Source organism: Neofelis nebulosa, chromosome 1 (assembly GCF_028018385.1).
Source record: "Neofelis nebulosa isolate mNeoNeb1 chromosome 1, mNeoNeb1.pri, whole genome shotgun sequence".
NCBI lineage: Eukaryota > Metazoa > Chordata > Mammalia > Carnivora > Felidae > Neofelis > Neofelis nebulosa.
Genome location: NC_080782.1, coordinates 121,856,950 through 121,884,617, shown reverse-complemented (window position 1 = coordinate 121,884,617; position 27,668 = coordinate 121,856,950). Strand labels below are relative to the sequence as shown.

At 44.0% G+C, this 27,668-nt stretch overlaps 1 protein-coding gene, 1 long non-coding RNA gene and 1 other non-coding gene across 7 annotated transcripts in view; 1 reads left to right on the top strand and 2 right to left on the bottom strand.

The window, feature by feature from the left end:
- LOC131513846 (uncharacterized) overlaps positions 1-27,668 on the top strand; it is a 73,266-nt gene that overhangs the window by 6,292 nt on the left and 39,306 nt on the right. The window lies entirely within an intron of this gene.
- FGF1 (fibroblast growth factor 1) overlaps positions 1-27,668 on the bottom strand; it is an 89,066-nt gene that overhangs the window by 25,898 nt on the left and 35,500 nt on the right. The window contains exon 1 of one of the 5 annotated variants that reach the window (XM_058733110.1): positions 17,449-17,569. The exons of 2 other annotated variants lie outside the window; for them this stretch is intronic. The gene's annotated coding sequence lies outside the window, so the exon portion shown is untranslated. Of the gene's footprint in view, positions 1-2,894; positions 3,003-9,283; positions 9,476-17,448; positions 17,570-27,668 lie in introns of those variants that run through there. 2 more of the 5 variants (XM_058733105.1, XM_058733121.1) reach the window with 2 other exon arrangements.
- LOC131489956 (small nucleolar RNA SNORA36 family) lies at positions 7,625-7,749 on the bottom strand. The gene has a single exon (XR_009250845.1). It is a non-coding gene; the product is annotated as a small nucleolar RNA SNORA36 family (small nucleolar RNA).

Sequence of the window (27,668 nt, the reverse complement as noted above, 5' to 3'; positions counted from 1 at the left end):
GCTTCTTGTTATTATTCTCTTTTTGTTGGCTGTCAGGGGTATATCTGTGTATATTTGTTGGGACATGGAAAAAATCAAGCCCAGTGGACTTCTTGTCATCGCTGTGTGCTAAGCCCAGCCCTTTGAGATTCGGGGCACTGGTGAGATTTAGGGGAGAAGCCGGAAGATTCTCTTGACTTATCAGTGACACCAGAGTAAGGGCAACACAAAGCGTATTAGAACATCTGTGGTAAGGCTGGCATATTTTGTCAGCTGTAACCACTCAAAGAGAACCTAAACTGACACATGTCTGAAGGGTTAATAATCTTTCACAGTATTCATAACAGCACTTAGAAAAATGTGATGTGACCTATAGGAGATGTGAGTCACTGGTTATGTTGAACTAGTTGAAGCCTGGTGTGGTCTAGGTCAGCTGCCACTGAATGCTGTGTTTAAAATAATTTTTCAATTGGAATGAAAAAAGAAGTTTTCATTCTCTCACATATTTGGGAGAAATTGGTTAAGCTCTTTCCTCCATCATTTAAGCCATAAACATAGCAGAGGGGATGAAGGAGGTAAAGGTAAGCTATGGTTATGTAAGAGAGAATCCAGGCCATTTCAGACTCAGTTCTCAGCTCATCAAGAGTTGTTGAAGGGACACTTATCAAGTCCCCGATTTAGGAGACATGTGTGTTCAGTTCGGCCCTGGAAACTAAACTAACAGGAAAAATTTAGGGTTCTAAGGATCCAGGAAAGGCAGTTGTGGGGAAGAACAGATAGAGAGGGAGACCCAGAATCTGAAACAGGCTCCAGGCTCTGAGCTATCAGCACAGAGCGTGACGTGGGGCTCGAACCCACAGACGGTGAGATCATGACATGAAGTCGGCCACTTAACTGACTGAGCCACCTAGGCGCCCAGGGTTTTTTTTTAATTTTTAACCCCTGTCACTGCTTAAGTAATGCAGAATACCCATGAAAGGGAATATTTTACAAATATTCTACCAAATGTGTAATGCTACCAAAGGTAGATGTATAGGCATCTGTCAAGATGATGGATGATTGGATAAGTGTCCTCTGACCAAGCATATGTAAAATAGGTCTCACCTTTGGTTCCAAATAGTCTCTAAGTTCTTGCTCCCTGTCTCCATCAGTGGCATCACCCAGAAGCATTAACTCTTAGAGATGTTAATTAATCTTACATTTTATTGAGTCACATATGCATGTTAAATGTTAAGAGTAACCACTAAAAAGGGGCACCTGGGTGGCTCTCTCAGTTTAGCATCTGACTCTTGATCTTAGCTTAGGTCATGATCTCATGGTTCATGAGTTTGAGCCCCACCCACGTTGGGCTCTGTGCTGACAGCATGGAGTCTGCTTGGTATTCTCTCTCTCTCCCTCTTTCTCCAGCCCTCCCCCACTCATGCTCTCTCCCTCTCTCTCTCTCACTCTCTTTCTCTCCCTATCAAAATAAATAAATAAACTTTTAAAAAATTACAGGCACCTGGGTAGCTCAGTTGGTTAGGCATCTGACTCCGGCTCAGGTCATGATCTCGTGGTCTGTGAGTTCAAACACTGTGTGGGGCTCTGTGCTGACAGCTCAGAGCCTGGAGACTGCTTTGGATTCTATGTTGCTCACTATCTCTCTGCCCCTCCCCTGTTTCTCTCTTTGTTCTCTCTCTCTCTCAAAAATAAATAATAGCCATTAAAATTTTTTCAATAAAAAAAAAGATTGACCACTAAAATAAAAGAAATAGAATGCAGTGATTCCAACCAGCAACTGGTAAGAATAGGGGAAATGAGGTGAAAAAAATCTGTACTTATCCAAAATAATCTAGAAAAAGAATAGAAAATCAAAAATAGTACTCAAAATTAGGTGGCAGAAATCAATCCAAATATATTTATATTCACAATAAATGTAAGTGGACTAAATTTACTAGCTACTGGATTTTTTTATGTTTATTTACTTATTTTGAGAAAGAGAGAGAGAGAGAGAGAGAGAGAGAGCAAGCACCAGCTGGGGAGGAGCAGAGACAGAAAGGGAGAGAGAGAATCCTAAGCAGGCTCCATGCTATCAGTGCAGAGCCTGATGTGGGGCTCAGTCTCACAAACCATGAGATCATGACCTGAGCCAAAATCAAGAGTCAGACGCTTTAACCAACTGAGCTACCCAGGCACCTTGCTACTGGATTTAAAAAAATTTCACCTATGCTCTGATTATAAAAGACATGTTTAAAATGTAAGGGCAGAAAAGTTAAAATCAAAAGGATGAAAAATAGATACCAGACCAATCTTAACAAAAATTAAAAGTTGGTATGGCTATATTAATATCATAGAAACTAGGTCTAAGGCAAAGAGTGATCAAGGATAAAAGGGATCACTGCATAATGATAAGTAGAATAATTAAACAGAAAGATATAAAAACTTTAAACTTGTGTATAGTTAATGACATAGCCTCATAGCCTCAAGCTATATGAAACAAAAATTCACAAAAATATAAAGAACTTGGCAAATCCACCACGATGGTGGGAGATTTTAATAACTTTCTGTCATAAATGATAAAGCAAACTGACAAAAAATATTAATAAAGTTGCAGATCAAAATGCACAATTAACAAGTTTAATTGAGTGAACATATCAGGGAACCCTGCATCCAACAGTTAGTGAACACTATTCTTCTCAAGGATGCATAGAACATTTTTGTAAACCGACGGTGTACCAGGTCATAAAGCAAGACTCAACACAAGTAGAAGAATCCATTTTGTTCAGACTATTCTGTGGGGAGAGTAGAAATCACTCCTATGCGTCCCATTAGTGACAAAACCCTTTCAACTGTACCTTTTTAATGTCTCTTAAAGTCATCCTCTATTCTCCATCCTCACTATGGCTGCTCACCACAGATGGAACACCTTGTCTCACCTGGGCTGCTAAGGCAGGCAAACGGCATCTGTCTTCTTCACCTCTGCAACCTTCCAACCCACTTTTGATTCCACTACTAATATCCTTTCTAAGGCATGAGTCTAATCATCATTCTCCTGCTGAAGATCTTTGCGTCACTGGGTTGTCTGCTGCCATCAGGATAAAACCCAGACTCTACCGTGACCTGTGAGGCATTCATCATCAGGTCCCTGCCTAACTCTGTTGCCTTATCTCTTATTGGCCTGTTCTTCTTGTAGCTCCCCCGCCCCCCACCCCAACACACACACACTCTCACATTCACTGACCAGCGTTCTCTCTCCCTTACTCCCTCCACCTTCTACCATGGCCTGACTAGGTCATACTCACCCTTCAAAAATTCATCTCAGATATTTCTCTTTCAGAAAGTTGATTTGGATACATCCCCCAGCCCTAACCTCCCTTTTCTTCTGCCACACCACACACACCAGTTTATGTTTGAGTTGATTTCCTAATGCTCCCACAGCAGCATTTCTTTTACCCTATGGAAGCACTGGGTATAATTCCCGCGTATGTTTCCCACCTGTATCATTCACTGGTTTCCCATTGCTCTCAGAATAAAGACTAAGGCCTTATCCGTATCTCTTTGTAATGTATATAATGTTGAGTCACTATGTTGTACACTTGAAACTAACATAATATTGTGTGTCAATTACATTTCAATTACAAACAAAATAAAATAAATAAAAGTTAACATTTACTTAAAAAAAAAATTCTACCTGCAGGGCTCTGAGGACTAGCCCTGGCTTCCTCCCCTGCCTCCTTTTCCACCATGTTCTCTACCCAAACTGGCCTTCCATTTGCTTGAAACCATTGTGTCCCTTTTCGCCCTATGATCCTTGCCCCCACTGCTCCCTCTCTCTAGAGCGCTCTTTCTTTCTTTCCCTCTACCCTTCTTGCCTGGTTAACTCCTACGTTTTGTTCAAGACTTAGTTCAGTTGCCAATTCCGCAAGGAAGACTTTCCTGACTTTCCTTAACTGGGTCAGGTTCCTCCAATTCTCAAAGGACCGTTTAACATTTCCTCAGAGCTCTTACTTCATTTTTTAATTACACATTCATTCTTGTGATTATTTAATTAATGTCTCCCTTTATGACTGGACTGTCAGCTCCACAATAGTACAAACCAATCTGTCTTGCTTACCATGGTCTCTCAGTGCCTGGCAGAATGCCTGGCATCTAATGGGCCCTTGATAAATATTTGTTGAATGAGTGAATGAATATAATGTAACTAAGGTTACCTGACTGTCTCCTTCATTAGTCTCTGCAGCTCTGGAACAAAAGCTGTGCCTGTTTTTTCTAGGCCTTGCACTTAGCAAATGCCTCCACATAATCATTGTTCTCTGCATGTTTGTTGATTGAATCCCAGGCCAGTTCCTTCTTGGGAGCCTCTAGTGGAAACATGCTATCATGGGACCTAATTAGTAGGTGAGGTCTTTCAGGTATTAACAGAGAGGCTAAACCAAGAACCTAAATGGATTTAAGTGGGTTCAAACTAGGCTGCTTGGTTAAAGCAGACCCAGGGGAGCCAGGGTGGGTCAGTCGGTTAAGCGTCCGAATCCTGACTTTGGCTCAGGTCATGATCTCACAGTTGTGAAATCTGTGCTCGCAGTGCCGCTGGGGCTGCTTTGGATTCCCCCTCTCCTCTCTGTCTGCCCCTCCCCCATGCCCTCTCTCTCTCAAAATAAATGAACTTTTTCTTTTTTAATTAAAAGAAAAAAACCAGACCCAGCCTTTTTTCCATCTTGTAGAAGATACTTCCTTACTTCTTTGAAGGCAATATCATGGACTTGAAGGATCTCAAGAAAAGATCAGACCGTTTAGTCTCAAGTCTGAACTCTCTATCTAACCACAAAAAAGCTTGTAGGGCCTTAAAAGAATTCTAGGTTTTATTGTTTCTGCCTGGGAGTGCCAGGTTGGCAGGAACTCACTTCACACTCTCTGGTGAAGGAAAAATTGCCTGAAGAAAGAGACAGAGTGTTCTTCTGTCTTTCCCCGTCCTCCACCCGCAGGTCTGGGGAGGGAATCCAGCCATGGCTGACTGGCGGGACTAGCATCTCGGTGTGCTTCTCCCAGGCCAGTTCTGTTCCATGAGCTGAAATCTCATCTTCCAGAACTGGCAGCAAACTCTGGACATGGCCATGGGGTGGGCTTCATAGTGTCGTTCAGGAGATGGTTCCTACAGATTTGTGAAAGCCAATTTTTGAATATTCAAAATCTTCCTTCCTTCCTTCCTTCCTTCCTTCCTTCCTTCCTTCCTTCCTTCCTTCCTTCCTTCCTTTTCTCTGATAGCTGGTTTACCAGCATGCTGCTAGACTCAGGTTTCAGTCCTGGGTGGACACTCACTAGCAAACTCATTCAGTTTCACAGGGCCTCAGTTTTCTCATCTGCAAAATAGGACCCCATAACAGTAGCTACCACACAGTTGCTGTAAGTGTTAAGTGATCAGGCACATAAAGCACTAAGCCCAGCACTTGAAAACTTGTAAGCATTCATAGATGTTGCTTGATTATCATTCTCCATGTATCTTGTTGTCTTTTGCTAATCACCTGTGCTATTGATTGAGGATTGGACAAACTTGGTTCTTAACATTTAGTAATATTTTAGCAATATTTAAAACATAGTATTTTCTAAGTACCATTACCCCTGATGTGCAAGTGATGCCCTCTTATTTACTCAGCAGCTGAATATGATGTACTAGTGACCATCCTCAGTGTGTTTCACAGGTTTGTGTGTTACCGTCCAGGATGACAGAGAACCTGTGGATTCAGTAGTCTCTCTCTCCTCTTCTTTAATTTAGACTCTTTCTAATCCTAAAGAATCCCCAAGTTACTGAGAATAAACTGTCCCCTGGCTTCCAGAATCAAATATTCTTTGAGGGAGATCAAGATGTTATACTCTAGATGCCAACCACTTGTACTCAGCACCTGCCACGGGCAGACTGTTGGGGAAATTTAAGAAAGAAAATAAGGAGAAAGAAAAGGAAATGAAAAGAAGGACCTCAAATCCCTAATCTACATTCTGAAATGCAACATGCTCTGAAAGCTAGACATTCTTTCGTAACTCATATTGTGGCAAAACCTGACCCAGACTGTCCTGAGACTGCTTAAAGTCTTTATTTATCACCTATGTGTTCATATGTGTGTGATCTGGTGCAGAATCGCCAATGTGTTTGATTATAGGGGACTGCTCCAGACCCCACAGAAGTTCTTCCTTAATATACAATAAATGCAACCAATTGTCTTTCTAAAATCCCCCAAATCCTGGGTTCAGAAATTTGTCTAGCTTTTCAGATAAGGGATTCCGGGCCTGCAGTAGAAATCACAGTGTTTGTCATATGGAGGTTAGAGTCTGGCCATACCAGATCAATCAAGCCGAGCTTCCAATAAGAGGGGCATAGATGCTTGGACCACGGATAGTTGGCCGGAAGTGCAGCCTGTAAAGCCAATCCAGCTGTATCACCCAACAGCTCAATCCCAGTCTTAGCCCCCACACTCCTTTTGAGGAGCAAAAGATATAAGCAGATACACACACTTTCCCAATGATCTCCAATATCCATTATTTATTCCCTGGGTTCTGGATCTTTAATTCTCTGCAGTGTGGCTTCCCTGCCCCTAAAACGCTGACTCCCATAGAGCATCATTCCGTTGGAGGTCAGGAATTATTTTAATGCTTAGACAAAACACCCTGTAAGAGGAACCACAGAGCACTCCCTGGCATCGCGACATGCTCTGATGCCCCAGTTGTGCCCGAACTTTAATGGTACACCCTGGCCCAGAGCATCCTGCAGGCTCGCGGCCATCCTGAAGACCAGCACACGTCTTAAATGGAAGTATTCTTCCTACAGACTGATGCTTTAAAGGCCTGGGCTTCCAGCCAAATGCAGAGCAATTCTGCAGGGGCTCCGCCAGCCCTGGTCCCTTCCTCTAGCCTTCCCTTACTGATGTGCCTCCAAAAATCTTTTGAAAATGTTGTGCAAGTTACAATCTCCAGAACCAGCCCACGAGGACATTCCTTTCTCAAAGACAGCAGACCTTCCAACTCACAGGACGATGGTTTGTTTGCTAGGTCTTTTTTCTTCCCTCCTGAGCTACAAAATTTGGCTTCTCCAAGCTTAGTCTTTTGAAGTAAGTGTTTGTTATCTCTTTGGAAATGCTGGGGGCTTTCCCTACCATATGTTTCCCAACAGTCTGTTCTGAACATACCCATAAATAATCAAATAAGCCCATAAATAATAAAATAGTGACTTTTCCTTGAACATTTACTATGTACCAGATCCTGTCCTAAGTGCTTTACATACATAATTAAAAAAATTTTTTTTTAATGTTTATTTATTTTTGAGAGAGAGAGAGAGAGAGAGACAGCATGAGTGGGAGAGGGGCAGGGAGAGGGAGACACAGAATCTGAAATAGGCTCCAGACTCTGAGCTGTCAGCACAGAGCCCAATGCGGGGCTTGAACTCATGAACTGTGAGATCATGACCTGAGCCGAAGTCGGATGCTTAACCAGCTGAGCCACCCAGGTGCCCCACATACATTATTTTAATTAATCCTCAGAGTTCTGTGAGATAGGCATTTTCTTTCTTTCTTTCTTTCTTTCTTTCTTTCTTTCTTTCTTTCTTTCTTTCTTTCTTTCTTTCTTCTCTCTCTCTCTCTCTCTCTCTCTCTCTCTCTTTCTTTCTTTCTTTCTTTCCTTCTTTTGTAGGCTGGGAGATCAATGAATAGAGTGATATCTTCCATGTAATCGTCTTCCGTAGCCTGATCATGTCCCAAGATTTAATTAAATGAACAGGGAGGCTTTCCCTGAACTGAACTCAAGGCATTGCTTTTTTTATCCCCAGTTTGCAACTAAGGACACCAAGGCTTGGAGAGTTTAAACAGTTCGTTTAAGGTCATACAGATAAATCAATGTTAGAGCTGCAATCGGAAGGTAGGGTTTTCTGACTGCAGCGTCCATGATTGTAACTGCCACAGAAATATGGGAAACAGAAAAAATGCCTTTGGTTGAGTGATCCTTAGCTTCTCTATTCTGTTTATTCTCCAGTCCCCTAGCCCACATAAGTCAGGTAGCCCCATCGACAGATACTTGTGTCTTGAGTGGAGTCTTTGCAAGTTCCTCCCTTGACACAGAACTATCCCCTTTGAAAGCACTATAATGGCCTCACCAGCACTTTCTGATTGGCCCAGTGGCAGTCAAGTCACTCTTAGCTTTTATCACAGTAGAATCACTTGCCATTGCTTTTAAAGGGCTGGGGTGAGCCCAGAGCCCACTCTGGGAACCCATTGGATAGTCCTACTTCAGACTGGGCTGGAAAGGCCATGGAAAAGGGAAGTTCTCATAGACCTGGGCTTTGGTTTCTGCTGTGTTATTAACTATTTGCATGACTGAGCAAGTCATTTAATCTTTCTGATCCTCAGCTGCCTCTTCTGTAAACTGAAGCTATTAAGAATACTGATCTCAGGGCGCCTGGGTGGCTCAGTCGGCGTCTGACTTCAGCTCAGGTCATGATCTCACAGTCCGTGAGTTCGAGCCCCACATTGGGCTCTGTGCTGACAGCTCAGAGCCTGGAGCCTGCTTCTGATTCTGTGTCCCCCTCTCTCTCTGCCCTCCCCCCGTCACACTCTGTCTCTCTCAAAAATGAATAAATGTTAAAAAAAATTAAAAAAAATACTGATCTCCTCATGGTGCCATGACAAAGGAATAGAGAAAGGCAGGCCTGGGAAGGGTCTCACATACAGTGAATGCCTAGGAAATAGAAGGTGTTGTTATGGTTGTTAATTAGAGCCTGATTTAAAATTTTTTTTTAATGTTTATTTATTTTTGAGGGGGGGGGGACAGGGGAAAGAGAATCCGAAGCAGGTTCCAGACTCTGAGCTGTCAGCACAGAGCCTGATGCAGGGCTTGAACTCACGAACTGTGAGATCATGACCTGAGCCGAAGTTGGACACTCAACCAACTGAGCCACCCAGGCACCCCAGTAGGAGCCTATGTTTTAATGCATGGATTATTTGCATTTTTATGGTACTTGGAGTTTCACAAAGCATTTTATGTGGGTAAGCAGGCATCTCTAGGTGCCTATGGTGTAGATAATATAAGAGGTATTTTATAATCATTTTGTATTTTTTATTCCTCCTGTTACATGAGATAGGTGAACACTTTGTCTTTTTCTCTAGCCAAGAGAAGTGTGACACAAAGAGGCTGAACAGCATATCAAAGCAAATCTGTGGCTTAGCCAAGAGCAAAACCCTGAGTCCCAAGACATCACTTTATTATGTCACGCCTCTGTTGGGCAGCCTCATTTCAAGGGCCCCATGTTCATTGAAAACACTGAAAAGTAAAAAAAGACAAAACTCACATTTCTGCCAGACAGATGATATCCAGGCGTTTCTGGAAGAATGATTAGCAATCCCGGCGTGAGGTTTTGTGTTGAAGGTGCTTGGATACGAAGGAGGAATGTAAAACCCCACGGAGCTCGTTTCACATGTCACAGTCTATTCTGGATCTTGAAAGTGGGCCTCGGAGGCCCCAGCTGTGCCCCAAGAGAGCTGCATTCCTGTGGAGCCTTCCAGCACCATGCAGGAGGCAGGGGGTGGGGAGCAGGGCCCAGGATTTGCAAAGGGACCCAGTGGGTGTCTCAGCCAAAGAGCAGGAAGCAAATAATAAGCTACCCCAGCGCCAGCCTTCCAGGGCTTAGTTTTTGCAGAGCATACATTAGGACAGTATAAACCTTGTTTTCTTTTGCATTATTTCTTTTTAAGGACTTTGGCTATTTTTAGAGGTTCCTTCCACTTGCCAACTCTCTTTGAACCCACACAAAAAGTCCAAAAGGGACCATTCTCCCGTCTCCCCAGTTTGCCCTGTTTCAGCATGCCCAATGCTCTCATGGTCCTGTGACCGTGTCATTGGCATTCTCCACACAGGCCTGCACACACCCCAGCTGTTGGCAGGAGCCAGGTGGGTTTTATGGGAAGGAGTTGGAGCAAGAGAATATGAGCAAAGGCTCTGGGCAAGGACTGGTGTCTGATAAGGGATGAAAGAGCTTGGAAGTGTGTTGGAATCTCGTATCCAAGAAGGTAAACTCAGAGATAAATCTGCGCCTGGTATCTAGCATCTCCAGGAAGGTGCACACTGTGCGTCCCACTCATAGGTAGGTACCGGGAAGCTCGACAGTGTGCTCGTCTGTCAAACATGGCCTCTCACGGGAGTCTGCTTTCATTCTGGCAGGTAGTTCAAAGCATGGTTTGCTTTCATCCCTGCAACTCCTCATGGCTTCTCTTCTTGTTTATTTCTTTTTTCTACATAACCTTTCCAAGCCATTTATACCCCGCACTATCCACTGCTCCTCTCTCATGCTTTAGAGATCAAAGTGCTACTCTTTTGGGTGGGGTTGTTTGAAAAATGAAGAATTTCTACACTATTGGCCTTTGAGAGTACATTAGGCAACAGGAGGTAAGAAGAAATGTCAGACAGACTTCTCCTTACTTCTCTAGGCTGCCATCTTTTTTGTACGTAATTTCTGCTGGCTTTCAAAGGTCCTGCATTCCTTGGTTCCTCCTTGGTGTTGTCAGGTTCAAGGGGCTCCTCTGGAATTCCATAAATCTAGACATTTAGATGGGTGTGGGGCAGACAGGAGGCAGAACATTTTCCAACGTTCCCCAATATTGTGTTCTTTTTTTTTTATTTTTGACAGGGGGGCAGGGGGAGAAAGAGGGGGACAGAGGATCTGAAGCAGGTTCTGTGCTGACAGCAGCAAGCCCGATCATGGGTTTGAACTCACAAACCACAAGGTCATAACCTGAGCTGATGTCAGATGCTTAACCGACTGAGCCGCCCATGTGGCCGCCAATATTGTATTCTTGACCCCTCAGTGGTGAGAGTACCTTTCTCAGAGATATGTTTGTATAGAAAATAAGTCAGTGGTATTGTTTTTCCAAAACTGTCCTCCATAGGAGTAAGTCATTAGGTTGTAAAGTTTCACACTCTATAGTGGGAGTTTGGTTGATTTGATTTGCAAAACTTCTTAACACTGCATTTTCAGCAGCTTAAGTATTATGTGAAGCAGGGTTTCTGCCTCCGTGTGCCTAAATGTGTCTGGCCCACCCTGTCTAGGGTAGCTCCCTGCACTCCTCTGTGTATGAGTCCTGTATAACACTTATGATAATTTATGACTTTATGTATGTGTTTGCTTACTAGTTATTGACTGTCTCATGCCAACCCCCTTCCCAAACACACACACACACACACACACACACACACACACACACACGGTGGACTATATGAATCTAATGAGGACCCGTAATCAGGTTTGTTTTGCTCACATATGTTAGTTCCTAGATCTGTGCCTGGTATGTTATAATTTTGCTCAGTGACTATTTGGGAATGGATGAAGTCAAGAAATATTTTCTTAGTTGGGGCGCCTGGGTGGCTCAGTCGGTTGAGCTTCTGACTTCGGCTCAGGTCACGATCTCAGGGTCTGTGAGTTCGGGCTGTGTGTCAGGCTCTGTGCTGACAGCTCAGAGCCTGGAGCCTGCTTCAGATTCTGTGTGTGTCTCTCTCTCTGCCCCTCCCCCGCTCATGCTCTGTCTCTCTGTCAAAAATAAACATTAAAAAAAAAAAAAGAGGGGCGCCTGGGTGGCTTGGTCGGTTAAGCGTCCGACTTCCGCTCAGGTCATGATCTCATGGTCCGTGAGTTCAAGCCCCGCGTCGGGCTCTGCGCTGACAGCTCAGAGCCTGGAGCCTGTTTCAGATTCTGTGTCTCCCTCTCTCTCTGCTCCTCCCCTGTTCATGCTCTGTCTCTCTCTGTCTCAAAAATAAATAAACGTTAAAAAAAATGTTTTTTTAAATAAAAAAAAAGGAAAGAAATATTTTCTTAGAAAAGCTGTTAGGTTTAAAAAACCTAACTTATCAAAAATAATCCCTATGGAGAAAGGTGATATTTAAGTGTAGTTCCCTTTTTGTGCAGGTCTGTTTAAGTGTGGTGTTTTGTATTTGTCAGAAAATAGTGTTTGCCCAGGGAGCTGGGATCACTGTGATCCATATAGGACTCATAAGGAATAGAATAAGGCCTGTCCCTTCCTTTTCTCTCATTTTCCCTTCCATCTATACATCTTTGTTTCTTCCTGTATTTACTAAATGCTAATCAAATATATACCAGTCATGGTAGGGGAGGGATGATACTATACCTGCCTCACAGGATTGGTGTGAGGATAAAATGAGATCATTGTATTTCCCAGCTTCTGGCAAAGTACCTGACATATTAAGAGCCTGATAAATGTTAGCCATTAACAGTATCAGAAGTATTGATGGAGCAACTATTATGTACTTTCTGTCTCGGAGTCTCCAGAATCAGGACAAAGAATAGCATCTGTACCACCAGGGGGCTTGTGATGATCTATGTCCTCCATTTTCTTTGCATAGTATTTATTTTAAGAGCCGAGGATTACATGGTCGCCCCCTGGTTTACAGGTGGGGAAGGTCAGCTAGCCAGAATAACAGCGAGGATATGAACAAAATACCAAAATTTTAAATACCACCAGGATCAGTATTACAAGGTTTTTCCTTTTGCCCCAGGCTCCTTCTGTGGCTTGGCACAGCACCTTTGTGGATCCTGTCTTTTTAAAAGAAATTTGATTTCTTGTTCATCAAGGACTGTTTTGCCCTAAATTTGATTTTCTAAAAAAATGCTGCACTAAATGGGTGACTGGCTTAGAGGAGCCTGCGACTCTTGATCTCGGGGTCATGAGTTTGAGACCTACATTGGATGTAGAGATGACTTAAACAAACAAACAAACTTAAAAAAAATACTGCACTAAAATATTATTTATCTTGGTTTCTGAGTAAACTTGCTTTGTGCCCAAAGCAAGTACCTCCCTTGCCTCGCCTTAGTCCCAGGCTTGTGTGTTGGTCAACTTTCTCAACTCTTGAAGAGTTGAAGAGTTGAAGTTAAAGGCTGTCAAATGTATGTACTTAGTACCTACTGTCAACTCCCAGTCCAGTCCTCTGTCGCAACTTCTGAAATAGTCTCCTCTTCTGTCCTCAGCATGCCCCACCCCCATCATCTTTATACATAGAGTCAGAAGGATCCTTGAAAACCTGCCTCACCCCCTGCTTGCAACCTTCCATAGCTTTTCATTTCCAAGTAAAATCTGAATCCTTCCCGTGGCCTGCAAGACCCTGTATGGTCTGGCCTGACCTCCCACCACTCCTTCCCTTTGCCCACTATGCTCTAGCCAGTCCTCCAGTCCTGTCTGCCCTTGGATCCTTGAGTCCAGGGTGGTCTCTTCTACCTGCCTGCCTTCATGCAGATTGTTTGCTTTCTGGCCCTTTCTCCTGGCTGGCTCCTGCTAACTCTTCAGATGGCAGCCAAAGCCACCTCCTCAAGGGTCTTGCCTGACCTCCGCATCTAAGTTCTGTTCCCCCCAGCCTCCATTATTCTCTTTTGTACATCCTCTTCTTTTCTTCCCAATGCTTCCCACCATTTGTAATTAAGTATATATCTACCCAGACATTGCTGGCCTGTCTGATGCCTTCTCCCACCGGTAGACGGAAAGCTCCTGGAAGGCAGAAGCCATGTTTATTCACCATCTTTTCCACAGCCCCTCAACAGTGCCTGGCACAGAGCAGTTGCTCGATTATTTGTTGAATAAAAGGGAATGAGTGAATAAACCAATCTTCAGTTTCCAAAATCTTGACCTGAGGACTCTGCCGCACGCGAAGGGACTTTCATGTCCCATTCTGCTCTTTGTTGTCATGAACTTTGCTCTTCTAGAGCAAGTGTTTTTCCCCTAGATTATTTTTATTGGAAAAAGTGAAGCAAATATAGAGATAATTATTGATTGCCACTCATCAGGTCTCTGCTACCTATCACCAACATCCTCCTGGGAACCTGCTGCAGGATTCCTGGGAACCACAGGAAATAAGTCCGTTAACCACTTGAAATGCTTTTATAAAAATAGACCGGAATTGACCTTCTTCCTGTGGAAGGGCCTCTTTCCTCTGGGCAAACATTGCAAAGAAATGTTATCTGCTCTTAGAAACCTCCCACGTCAGTCATCCTCCCAACAGGATTTATCTGGACTTGGAATCCTGTTCTGAAATCGTCTCCTACTGCCTGGGTCATTACCTAAGCAAATTGCTCATTTGTTATGTCCGTGCTGTTGTTTTTATATTAAAATGACAAGATTGAAGTCGAGGCCTGGGGGAACTATGGGGATATCCCAGTGCACACTGATATCCTGGAGGCCTTTCACCCTCACAGAGGTTAGCACCACTTTCCTTGGACTTCAGTACAGGTGTGCTAGCCTCAGCATTTTGATCGTTATCCCCTTACCACATCCCTTATTTTTGAATTTGATTTAAATTACTGACATGTGGTTTTCCTTAAATTTTAATTTCCTTATTTAAAGGAAGCTTTATCCCTCCAGTGTAACTGCAGAAGCATCCCATACACAGAAGGCAGTCCTCAAGATAAATACAGTGCAAGGGTGGCTGTGGTTGACTTCTGCTCAGATGCTGTCTCCTGCCCACCCACCTCTTTTGCTTACAAAGAGAGAAAAGCAATTGAAAACCTAATTGCAAGAAACCAAAGCTGTCTCCTTGACTACAATCAAAATGACTGAAGGAAACTTCAAAGAGGGCTCCCTTTCTCTCTGCAGTGTTATGGAAAGATATCTTCATATCACTCAGAACTTCTGTATCAACAGGGGCACATGCCCCTACTTTGGGAAACAAAGGGTTAATAGGGTGTGTTGCTTTACTGTTCTAGCAATTCAGCAAATAAGCAGAGGATGTCAGTCCCCTCAGAAGCTCTCAAATATAAAAGAGGGAGACAAAAAAAGATAATACAGATAAACATCAATAAAAATTTTTTAAGATTGTTCCTGATCCTATCAGGTGAAGAGAACTTCTGTGAACATGTCAATTCATAGAGTTATAAACCTTTTACAAAGCAGCTTATATATAGGAATATTTGAGATTTTCTGAAACAAAAAGACAGCTTTCTGCTTTGTTAGATTCTACGTTGTTTGCCTGATTTGTATTTTGTTGCTAACTTTATTTCTAATTTTTCTTATTTCTGCTTACTTTGAGTTTACCTTGCCCTTTTATTTATTTATTTTCATGCAGAATCTTGGGTCATTAATATTACTTAGACCTTCAAAAATTTTTTTTAATATGAGCAGTTAAAGGTGAAAGTTTCCCTCTAATAATTGTTTTAGTTGCCTTCCCAAATTTCCATATACCAGTGCTCTATATATAGTTAAGTTTAAACTACTCTATAATTTCTCCTTTGATTTTTTTTTTTTTGGTGGATTAGTTCAAAGTGTGTTGTTTAATTGAAAATATTTGCAGTTTTCCAGGGCACCTGGGTGGCTCAGTGGGTTAAGCATCTGTTGATTTCAGCTCAGGGCATGATCTCACAGTTTGTGAGTTCGATTCCTGTATCAGGCTCCGTGCACTGACACTGCAGAGCCTGCTTGGGAATCTCTCTCTCTCCTTCTGTCTGCCCCTGCCCCGCTTGTGCTCCTGCTCTCTCTCTCTCTCTCTCTCTCTCTCTCTGTCTCTCCAAATAAATAAATAAATAAATATTTGCAGTTTTCCTAGATATGTTATGGTTATTGATATCTAAGTGAATTACATTGTGATCAGATAACTTAGTCCATATGATTTCAATTCTATTAAATTGATTCAGGCGTGGTTTGAAGAATCACATGATTCCTCTTTGTAAAATTTGTATACATAGATTGTTTTATAATCTGCTTATTTATAACCAGGCTGTACTAAATACATTAGGATTTTTTTCCTCATCAATAAACGTAAATCTACATCTCCATTTTTTTTCTAAATTTTTAAATATTTATTTTTGAGACAGAGGCAGAGTGCAAGTGGGGGAGGGGCAGAGAGGGAGACACAGAATCTGAAACAGGCTCCGGGCTCTGAGCTGTCAGCACAGAGCCCGATGCGGGGCTCGAACCCACGAACTGTGAGATCGTGACCTGAGCCGAAGTCGGACGCTTAACTGAGCCACCCCAGCTCCCCTACATCTCCATTTGTAATGGCTACATAGGATTATAGGATTCCATTATGTAGACATGAAAACTCTAATCCTCTCTCGTTTGTCACCATTATAAACAAAGTCGCTGTTATTTCCCTGGGGAGGATTTGTGGAAGTGGAATTACTGGGGAAAGCACATGCATTTTGATAAGGTTTTTACTCAAAATATTCAGAAAGTTTCTACCTGCTACAGGTTTAAGTTCCGTTTTCACCCCTTGACTTACATGTACATCCTTTCTGATTTAGATGTCTGATCTTTGAAGCAGAGGAGAAATTGATTTGAAAGTTTCAGACCTGCTGACTTTGGTTTCAAAGTCACCTCATAAAATGGGAGCCTTGCTGCCTTTGCCCAAAGTTGCTCTGAGGATGCACATTACCCTTCATAGGATTTCACTGCAGGCGTTTCTGGACACGTGACTCAGCCCCAGGATTGCTTTTCCAGCGTGGGCTTGGGCACTTGCCAGAGTCCAGTAGGCCTAGACTAAGGGGTAACAGAATGCCCCGAGGCAGCACTGGAGCTGTCTTCTGACTGACACTTGGGCCACTTTACTCCCTTGCTGCACCACCCTTATTCTCAGCCTCAACAAACCAGTCCTGACCTCTGTCCCAAGCTCACCTCCTCTACAAATCCCCAGGCATCGATGACTCCATTCAATCCAGCAACTCCCAGACCTCTGGTAAAATCACCTGTACATGCTTTATGTCTGTCCCTTTAATCCACTGTAGATTTGTAAATTCACAGTAAGTTCTTGCAAGGGCGACCTCGTCTCCCACTTATTAAATGTGGGGCCTGGCACGGAGCACAGTGTATTGAAGGCAGTCAGTAAACATTTACTGAAATAAGAACCCGGTTTGTCTCCCAGGCGGAGGTGAGGCTTGGGACAGCCAAATACAAATGGCAGACAACTGAGAACTCTTGCTCACGTAAGCACGCCAAATGGTGTCTGTCCTCGTGTTTAAAAGAAGAGACAGCCAAGATACTAGTTAAGAGCTCGCTGTGATTCAGACCAATGGATATGCTCTCTGACTCATCCCTGTATAGATGTGTGACTACAGGCGAGTTGCTAATGCTCTCTGAATCTGTTTCCTCGCGTGAACAGTACCTGCTCATAGTGTTGTAAAGATCAAATTCGATAGGAGCACGTGAAGTGAAATGTGCACAATATCTAGCATGTGACAAGCTCTCCATGAATGGTATTATTAATGTCTTTGATATTTTGGGTCTTCACAGAAGACCCAGCCTCCCTCCCGGGTTTGGGCTGTGGAGCTTCCTGCTTGCCTCTTCTTTTGTGAGCCGTGGGGGACGCGCCATGAAGGCTGCTTGGCTTTCTCAAAAGCACGCTCACTCCACCCTTCCGCAGAGGGAGATGGTTGCCCTGGTAAGAGGACTTTGCTTTCCTTTCAGGACTCCTGAAATCCAGATAACAAAGCTTCTGACCAGTTAATAACCAAAACAGGAGAAGACTCACCAGGGGTCCACAGGTTGATTGCTCATTGTTTCTTAAGGCTGTATATTTTGCACTAACACTTCTGATTTTCTTAGGCCGTTTCCATTCATTGGAAGCATCAGGAAGACAAGGGCTGGGCATCTTAAAGGAAACTTACACTGTAACACTTAAGACCAGAGACTGCAGTCAGGGAGACCTGGGCCCTGATGTGGGTCTGCGCTTATTTGCTGGGTGGCTTTAGGCAAGTAAGTCACCCACTCCCCTGGGCTTTGAGTTTTCTCATCCCTTGAATGGAGATAATAATAATACCTCATAGGGTGGTCTGGAGGATTAATGAGATAATGTGTGTAAAACACCTAGCAGGTACTAAGGTGTCCATGAATGTGAGTTACTGTCATCATCATGTTTGAACGCTGGCATCACCTTTCTGTTGGACCTAGTTCAAGTCCTTGCCTGTGGGGTCAGCTCAGCAGCTTAAATGAATACCATGCATAGACTATGTGCCCCACCCGCCTTCTGCCAGAAGGTGAAATCAGAAATCTTTGTCATTCTGCAGATCCTAACTATAGTTTGTGGTGTTTTACTTTGAACAAGCTTTTTAGTCCCTGACTCTGGGGACCTCAGGAGCACATGTGAGTTTTTTACTTAAGCTATACCTTATGTCACCAGGCATAGGGCATAACTCTGCCTTTGCCTCCTGAGCTTTGTTCCTGAGTGGGTCCCCCCTGCGTGGGGATCATGGGAGTGCCCCTCCTCCAGGGGTTTGTACTCACTGGGCCTGAGTTGGGGCTGGCACCTGTAAGCTCAACACGTCTCCCCAGGAGAATCTGATGCAGACCAGAGTGAGAACCCCTGGTCTGGGAAATCCTTTCTTGCTACATCAAGAGAGACATAAGGGGGTGCCTGGGTGGCTCAGTTGGTTAAACGTCTGACTTCGACTCAGGTCATGATCTCACGGTTGATGGGTATGAGCCCCACATCGTGCTCTCTGCATTAGGAAGGAGCAAACTTCAGTTCCTGTGTCTTCCTCTCTCTCCACCCCTCCCCCTCTCAGGCACATGTTTTCCCTCTCTCTCTCTCTCTCTCTCTCTCTCTCTCTCCCTCTCTCCCCCTCTCTCAAAAATAAATAAACATGAGAAAAGTTTTTTTCTAAGAGAGAGATAAGGAATTCAGCCTAGAAGGGAGAGGCCAGCTTGATTATTTTTCTCCTTTTTAGCAAAGTCACTGAAATATCTCCAAATCTACTCTCCTTGTTTTCTTTAAAAGCAGTGGCCTGAGGGACATTGCCCATTTTGATATGTTTATTTTTTCCTCTTTCTTTCCATTACTCATATTTCCTTTACTGAATTATTGTTTGTCCTTGCTGGGGGGGGGGGGGTGGTAGGGAGAAAATAAAACAGAGGGTAAGGCAAAATGAATGAAGCCTCCAGGTCCCTGTAGCCTTGTTCTGCTGTGTGACACTGGGACAGGTGGGCTGCCTGTCTCAGCAGCAAGAGGCACAGGCCTCCAGCGGGCACACCAGCGCACCCCGACTTGACTCGGTTTGTCGCAAAACCCTGGGTGTCTGATCACGGGCTGATCACGGGCACGTGGTGGCAAGGCCCTTAGTTCTCCAAACCAAACCAGAAAGCAGTTCTGAAGAATAAACTTGGGCTTAATCACAGTACACAAACCCATAATAAGATGAAATCGGGCCTCCAGGGTGAGCAAGGTTATCTGGTTTAGGACTGTAATGAGGTTCTGTTATGTTTCCGTTTCTCTCTGCCTCTTATTTTAATGGGTAAAGTTGCTCCAACAGTTCACAGATCGGGGCACTCATTTATTCACTTGATGAGTTCCACTGTGTGCCAGACATGAGGAATATAGTGGGAAACAAGGCAGATGCAATGAGGACCTCCTCGAGCTCACATTCTAGCGAGGAAACCCACCATAAAAGGGACTCCCAGTGAAGTGAGTGTTGCAGTGAAGTCCAGGATACCATGGGAGTTAGATGATAGGGACCTAAGGAGCCTAAGAGACAGGAAGACTTCCTGGAAGTGGAATTTATATTCCTAGTGAGTAGGGAAAAGAAGGTAGCAGGAAGAGCATGTGCAAAGGTCCTGAGTCCAGAAAGAGCATGTTTCACTTGGGGAGAAAAGAGTCGGTTGTGGATGAGGAGAGACGGCTGTGGCTGGAGCAGTTGGCAGGGTCAGCCCATGCGGAGCCCTGGAGATTTTTATCTCAAGGACTGTGGAAAACTACTGCACGATGCAGGCTGGGCTATGACATAATCAGATTAGCTTTTTTTTTTTTTTTTTTTTTAATGCCACTTGGCTACTTAGTGGAGAAGTATGGGAGTAGAGGCAGAAGCAGGGAATAGGTGAGGTAGCCCAAGTAAGAGGCAGCGGGACCTCAGATAGGGTCATAGACATGGGCATACGCCAACATGTGGTGTCCATTCTTCATGGCTTCCCAGCCAGGTTATCTTAGATCACAAGCACAGTAGCTTTCTCTGAGAGAGACAGCAGCATTCAGTCAGTGCATGGCACTGAGAGGTGAGATAAACTTGGATTTTAAATTCCTCACTGCCAGATATACCAGGAAATGTATCTCTCCCCATGAGATGGTGCTGCTTTGAGAATGTGGGGCTCATTGATCTTCAGTAGCCAATTTGGAAGTGAGGCACCATGGCATCTTAACAAGATGACAAATAATGCGGGGGAGCCAGAGTGCCCTCGCTGCCTGACCTGCCGGTCTGGGCATTAAGGACTATTCTCCCTGCTCCTGCCCATCCTGCTGTGACTCACCAAATGACTGGACAGATCATCTGTCTCTCACTTGCCTGTGTATGACCTCAAGAACTGCATTTCCGAGTCATGCTACTATACTTTATGAAATATACAAGATCCTGTCATCTCTGAGAGTTTTAAGGGCAGATCAGACAGCCTGGAGAGGAGGGAGTGGACCGGCCAGCTCTCAAGATGCTTCCTGGTCTTATGACACCTTGGGGCTTGGTGACACCATAGAAGATGGCTGAGGTCATTCGAGGGCACTCATTCATTTACTCAGCAAATGGGTATTAAGAAACTGCTGTGTTCCTGGCCTCATTCTCAAGTGATGAACAAAGCTGGCAGTGTCTTTACCCCACAGAGCTTAAATTCCAGTAATTTCCTGAGGCACAATCAGTGACCCACACTACTTCCATGCTCTCTTGGTCTTGGTGTTGAATAAGAAGGCCCACATTCCCTGGCATCGGACCTTCCGGTGGCCTCAAACAAGAGTGAACTTCCATTTTGCATATGTGCCCAGCTCTCTCTCACCCTCGGGCCTTTCAACCACTTTTCCCTTGGCCTGGAGCTCTCTTTGCCAACATTGCCTACCACCCCCAATATGTTCCTACTTCTCCTTCAGACTTCACTTTGAATATTACTCAGATAAGCCTTCCTTTACCACCAGCCCCAGGCCCAGACCCAGCCCTGTGGGGTGGGGGGTGTCCCTTATCCTCCTCTTGTTTTTCCCCCGTTGCTGTTTACCGAACTGTTTCTCCCTCTCCACTTTGCCCCCTTAGGGCAGAGCCCTTGTCTCTGGTGCTCAGCTCTTTATCTGTAGTGCCTTGCATAGTGCTGGTACATAATATGTGCTTAATAAATGCTGAAAAAAATGAGGAAGAGAGGGGAATGATGATCTGTGCTGTGCAGCATATTGCTTTTGCTGAAAAGACACGCACTGTGCTTAGAAACCCCTCATGAACCAAAGCCTGAGAAACTATGCTAATTAGTCACTTGCCATACTGAACCCAAGTATGGATATTTTTTTTTAAGATCTTATTTTTAAGTAATCTGAACACCCAATGTGAGGCTTGAACTCATAACCCTGAGATCAAAATTTGTACACTCTAGCGACCGAGCCAGCCAGGCACCCCCAAGTGAGAGTATTTTTGATTGGTTACATCCATACGACATTAATCCTACATATTTTCTAAAACCGCTGATCTCTCCCTACCATAACTAACAGATCAAGAGAGATGAAAAAACCAGGGAAGAGAAGAGTTAAATTGATCTGTTATTATTCATTAATTCAGTCAACAAATATTTATAAATCAGGCACTAAGGACAAGGAGGCAACAGAAAGTCCTCGCTTTCGTTGTCTTTTTTTATTCCTGTAGGGGGAGATACTGCAGTTTTAAAAAGTGTCCAGCTGACTAAGAAAATCTGAAGCAGTGCCAATTCCTGTTTTCCTCTGTTGAAATCAAATATCCACAGAAGGGGGAAGTGCACTGGTAGGGGGAGAGTGGTCTGGGTGTCTCTGAGGAGGTGACCTTGAGCTGTGACCTTTGAAGATGAGCAGGAGTTCAGCGGGTGGGGTCAGGGATGTGTGCAGGGCCACATGCATCCGCGTCCATTTGACCAGAGGGAGGAGACTGAGTGATCCCAGTGAGCAAGGAGCTGGCACATTTCAGGGAAGAAAAGTCAAGATGCTAAACTTTCTTCCAGGTGTTAGCCCAGAAGAGGCAAAGGACTCAAAAACAATTCACCGATGGGGGGAGAGGAGGGTGCGCAGGACTTAATATAATCTTTTCAAAGGACAGATGCTTCTCTGAGGGCCAGTGCTGCCTCTATCCTGAACCTACCCTGATCATCCCAAGCTCAACTTCATGGTTTCCTCCTGCAGCCTGCTGGCTGGAGCTGTTTGTGGTGGTCGCTATGTTCTACCCAGCACTTAACAGCTATTTGCATCTGTTGTTGGCCTCCCTAAGGCCTTTTCAGCTTCACGAGGACAGGCATCAGATCTTTTTTTTTTTTTTTTTTTTTTTTTTTTTTTTTTTTTTTTTTTCAACGTTTTTTTATTTATTTTTGGGACAGAGAGAGACAGCGCATGAACGGGGGAGGGGCAGAGAGAGAGGGAGACACAGAATCGGAAACAGGCTCCAGGCTCCGAGCCATCAGCCCAGAGCCTGACGCGGGGCTCGAACTCACGGACCGCGAGATCGTGACCTGGCTGAAGTCGGACGCTTAACCGACTGCGCCACCCAGGCGCCCCAGACAGGCATCAGATCTTATGCATTCCCTTCCCCCATGGATACATCGCACTTATGGATGCTCAGTGAATATCTGCTGACATTTATTAAATCAAATACCTAAGATTTCTGGCTAATACTTTGAAAACATACCTATTTTTAAAAAGTCTTGATTTGGGTCACAGGAATGGTAATTTGGAGCATAAAACTTTTTTTCCCCCCTAATGTTTATTTTTGAGACAGACAGAGTGCGCGCAAGTGGGGCAGAGAGAGGGGGACAGAGGATCTGAAGCAAGCTCTGTGCTGACAGCAGAGAGCCTGACATGGGACTCGAACCCATGAACTGTGAGATTATGACCTGAGCCAAAATTGGACACTCAACCAAATGAGCCATCCAGGTGCACCTGGAGTATAGAACTTTTGAGGGAGACCCACACTTGGATGGTTCTAGTGGAGAACATTGAATGCCTTGAGGCTTTCCAGTGGAGGGGGCAGGATAAGAAAAGAAAGTTGTGGGGGGCACAGAAAGAAGCAGGGCAGAGAGGACTCAATGGCTATTTTGGCTGTTTTGTTCTTGTTGGTGATTAAAAACCATTGAAAATCATTTTCTACGCTCCCTCCAGCCCTGTGCCACAGATGTCCGTGTGTGCCCGAAGATTGCTGCTGCCTGGGTTTGTTGGTTGATTTAAGTGTTGGTTGGGGTTTGTTGTTTCCTTGGTCATTTCTTCCTTTGAGTTTATTTTGCATATATACAGAATGTTTTGTCCTGATCAGAATGTTTTGTCCTAGATATATGCAGCTAGAATGTATCTTTAATTATCACTTAATTCGTATTTTTAAAGTTGAATTAGTGTTCAAACTGGAATTTATATCAAATGGAAGTTTGGTATTGGAAATATAAAATCAGTACCAAATGCCACAGAAAGGAATTGTAAAAGCAAGTATGATCAAAATATAGCATGTTAGGAAATTTAAAACAATAGAAAATATATAACTATAAAGCCTAATTTGTATGTGCTGTCTATCAAGTGCTTCCTAGATTTTATCCATGATTTCATATAGCAGCACTTCGACACAAATACTGTTATTCTCATTTTAGTAGATAAAAGCACTGAGCTCTTGAGAAATTAAGAAATTAAGTAGCTCCCAGAGTTAGGAGGTCTTCCCATCTGAATTGTTATTTTGGTTTTCGTTTTTGTTTGCAAATGGAATACGGAAAGAGGACTGCATGAATTTCATGGAGCTAAAACGTAGAATAGATGGTGGGGCCAGAGTTTATTAGCCTTTAAGACATAAATTTATGTGTTAACTGTTTGCTTTGGGAAGTAATCTAATGAAGCATGGAATCCCAAAGCAGACATGCGAGGATAGAAAGGAGCTGTGTGCTGGGAGGAGTGAAGGAAAGCGCCCACTGTTAGCAGAGGAGTCGCTAACCCTTGGCTCCTTGGGTTGCTTGGCAATGATAGCGCCTGAGTTGAGGGTGAAGAATGGTCTAGAAAGGAAAGGGTTACATGGAGACAGGGAAGGAAACAGAGGACACGAGTGCTTTGCTTCTCGCTTGGCTGTAGCTTATTAACTAAACCCAAATTCATTTTCCTTGTCCCCTCGGACTAAGGTTAAAATCCTGATGGAGGCCGGAGGGGATGGTCCTGTGGGACGTTTTCAGGGTCAGGAAACTCACATGCAAGCTACTTTGTTTACATCAGCAAATCCAGCTGCATCGTGCAAGCACTTGACCGGCCACTGACTCTCAACTCAAAACAGATGTCTGGGCTGCATAGAGGAAACACACAGGGCTCCTGACCTGGTAGGACTTTGTCTTGATGAGTTGGGAAAAGGACAAGAGGTGGATGGCACTAAGGTGCCAAGAGTTGACAAGAGCAGCGACCTGGTAGACCTGGCTGTGTGCTGGCTCGAGCGTATGGGCTCCCAGAGGAGATGCTCAGAGAGGACTGGAAAGGCCAAGCTGCTTTCCTGCCTGAGAAAGCGAACTTTCTGTGTATGTTGGACTGTGGGGTTCTGAACTGCCTTTGGCGGATGTGGAAGGAGTTGAGGCCCCCAGGCTAGAGAAAGTGGAATCAGAACCAGGATTCTGCTTGGAGCTCAGTCCTAGAAATGGACCTTCTAATTTCTAGCTACGTAACATTCATTTTTGAATGTTACCCATATGGTAGATGGTGAAATAAATGTCTGCTAATAAATTAAGTGGTTATATAATAAATGATCAGGTTAATCATTATGTTAGACTTCTTTCAGGTAATGTTTACCAGTTAGAAATATTAGTAAATGATAAAAAACCAAGTCGTCCTTAAAGAACCAGGCACTTTGGGGTACCTGGGTGGCCCAGTTGGTTAAGCGTCCAACTCTTGATTTCAGCTCAGGTCAAGCTCAAACGGGTCCGTGGGTTTGAGCCCTGCATCGGGCTCAAAGCTGACAGTGCAGAGCTTGCTTGGGATTCTCTCTCTCACCCTCTCTCTGTCCCTTCCCTGCTCATGTTCTCTCTCTCTCAAAATAAATAAACTTAAAAAAATAAATAAACAGGCACTTTCACATACACTGTATCCAGTGCCTTCCAGCAAACCCCATGTTATCTTATTTGAACAAATTAGTTGCATTCCATACCATGCTCTACTCTGTGAACTGATTTTCACTTAGTAGATTTGCAAAATTGAATACTGTGATACAATTCTTCCTTGAGAAAAAGGATGAAATCAAGACAATAACAATTATTTCAGCAACGAAGAATGATTTTAAAAGACAGTACTACATATATATGCATTGGAAAGTGAGAGTGCAAATTACACAAACACACACACACACACACCACAACACAACACAACACAAATATGTGCACACACCCCCAAATGCGACAACAGCCATCATTGACTGGTAAGGTTACAGATGATTTTTTTTCTTCTTTATATTTTCCACATTTCCCTAACTTTTTATAAGTAGCATGTATTATTTGTATAATTGGAGAAATTTCTATTTTGGAAATCCACTAAAAATGCTACATATGCCTCTTGCTGTAGTCTAGGGGTCCATACCTTGAGTTATTGCTGCAAGTTCCTCACTCGATGCACCTTCTAGGAAAATAGACCTTTTTCCCTTGAGATAAAATTTGAAAATTTCTCAGTAGGGAGCAATTGCTAAACCTAAGATTCAAAATGGCACCCAGGGGACAGGTGTAGCTAAGGGACTAGGCTTACAATACCTTATGACATATTGAGCATAGAAAAAAAAGAATTTCTCCTTCTAGAAACAGGACCATTTTTCTGCATCTGACCTTTCTGTCTTTGTGGCCCCTGTTAGGAGACTCTAGTTACAGGAAAGCAGATCTACATTTGCACCCCAGCTCCACAGTCTGCTAACCATGGGACCTTGGCCATGTCACGTATCATCTTTGTGCCTCTGTCTGTCTGTAAACGAATAGGCTTATTTTGAGGATTAAATGAATTAATGCAAGTGAGCTCATGTTAGCACAAACAGTAAATGTTGGCTATTACCATTATCTCCTTGGCTTGTCCCAGGCATCTTGTCCAACTATTATATGGAGAACATTTTTCTGATTTAGCTGGTTTTTATAATTTCAAGGCATCCTTTGAGAACCAGGGCCTTCCAGAATGGCCCCAGGAACCCTCAGAAAAGGGGAAGGCTTAAAATGTAGTTCTTCCTTACCTGCTGGCACAGGGCTTGTTTCCCCACAGAAGCTTCACCGTCTGGTTGAGCAGCAAACTTCACTCACTAAGGAAGCCCCTGGGAGCCTGGCTGCCTGGCCCCATCGCCTGCTTCCCTCAATAAGCCAGCACTCTCTTTAAACTGTTCCTTTTGGTGTCTCTGACTCAGACTATCTTAGATCATTCTGAGACAGGCTTCTCCTCCTTCCCTGCTTCTACCTGCTGTCCTGGACATTTGTCATGCCTTTGACTGCCCAGTATCTACAGCCACATGCTCAATTTGAGGGATTACCACACACACACACACACACACACACACACACAGCGTCTTGGTCTGGCCTGTCCCTTCCTGTGATATTGGACCACCATGCCTTCCCAGTGATTCTTTGGGCAACTCCACGTTCTCTGAGTTCTCTTCCTGTTTATTCACAGTCAAAATCGATTTTGGTTGCTTACAATTAAGAAGCCTAGCCAGCTCCTACTTTGGCATAAATCCTTCAGCTGTTAGTGCCCCAAACTCTCTGAGCTTCTCATGCTATGGCATTTCTTACACCCTATTGGTTATGACATATTATTATAAGTGTCTGCCCATCTTCCCCAGATTGTTAGCTCCCTGAGGACGAGGACTAAAGCCATCTAGATCCCTGCAGTATCTCTATCATGGAACAGAGTACCTAGTCCGTAGTAGGACCTCAGCAATTGCCACATGAATGAGCAAGCACCAAAACCATACCACCTAGGTGGGGACCAGAATAACTACAGTAGTTCCACTTGAAGAATCAGTTAACTTGCCAGCTTTCTGATAACCTGGCACCATTCCCAGTCTCATTCTAGGGGAAGCCAGATTTCCTTTAGGCTTTGGCAAGGAAGAGCATATTCCAGCAGCATCTTGAGTGGGAGGGTGCGAAGTTGGCCGCATCTTAAAGTGGGTGAGTAATCCCCCAGGCAGCGCTTAGCTTTAAACTCTGGCTTATAACGTGGTCATCTCCTGAAGCTCCCAGCTTAAAACGGAAAGTGGCATTACTCATGGTGAAGAGCAGACAATAAGAAAACATTTAGGTGGGGCCCGACACAATGGAGTGAGTATTCCCTGATGATGGATGAGAGCATCTCTGCCCTCAGCACCCTCAGCCCCGGCAGACCGCTCAGTCATAGCAGGGCTTTTGAACTACACCTCCAACTTAGCTCACCACTCAGTACTTTGCTCTTTGGGGTGTTGGGAGACACTGTGTTTCTCAGCCTACAGCAGGCTTGGTGGGAGGAAATGCCCCCGAATCCGTATCAGCAGGTGATATAAAGCAGTGGTTACCAACATAGGCTTCAGCATTCACCAGACCTGGGTCCGAATCCCAGCTCATCTACTCTAGCTCCGTGACCCTGAGTAGGTTATTTAACCTCTCTGATCCTCAGGTTCCTCACCTGTAAAATGGGTTAGATCATAGTACCTACTATGGGCCATGGGAAAAGTAAATCAGACCATCTGTATAAAGTTTTTTATCACAATGCCTGGCATATAATCCGCACTCAGTAGATGATCACTGCCAGTACCAATAATGTTCTTTTACCCT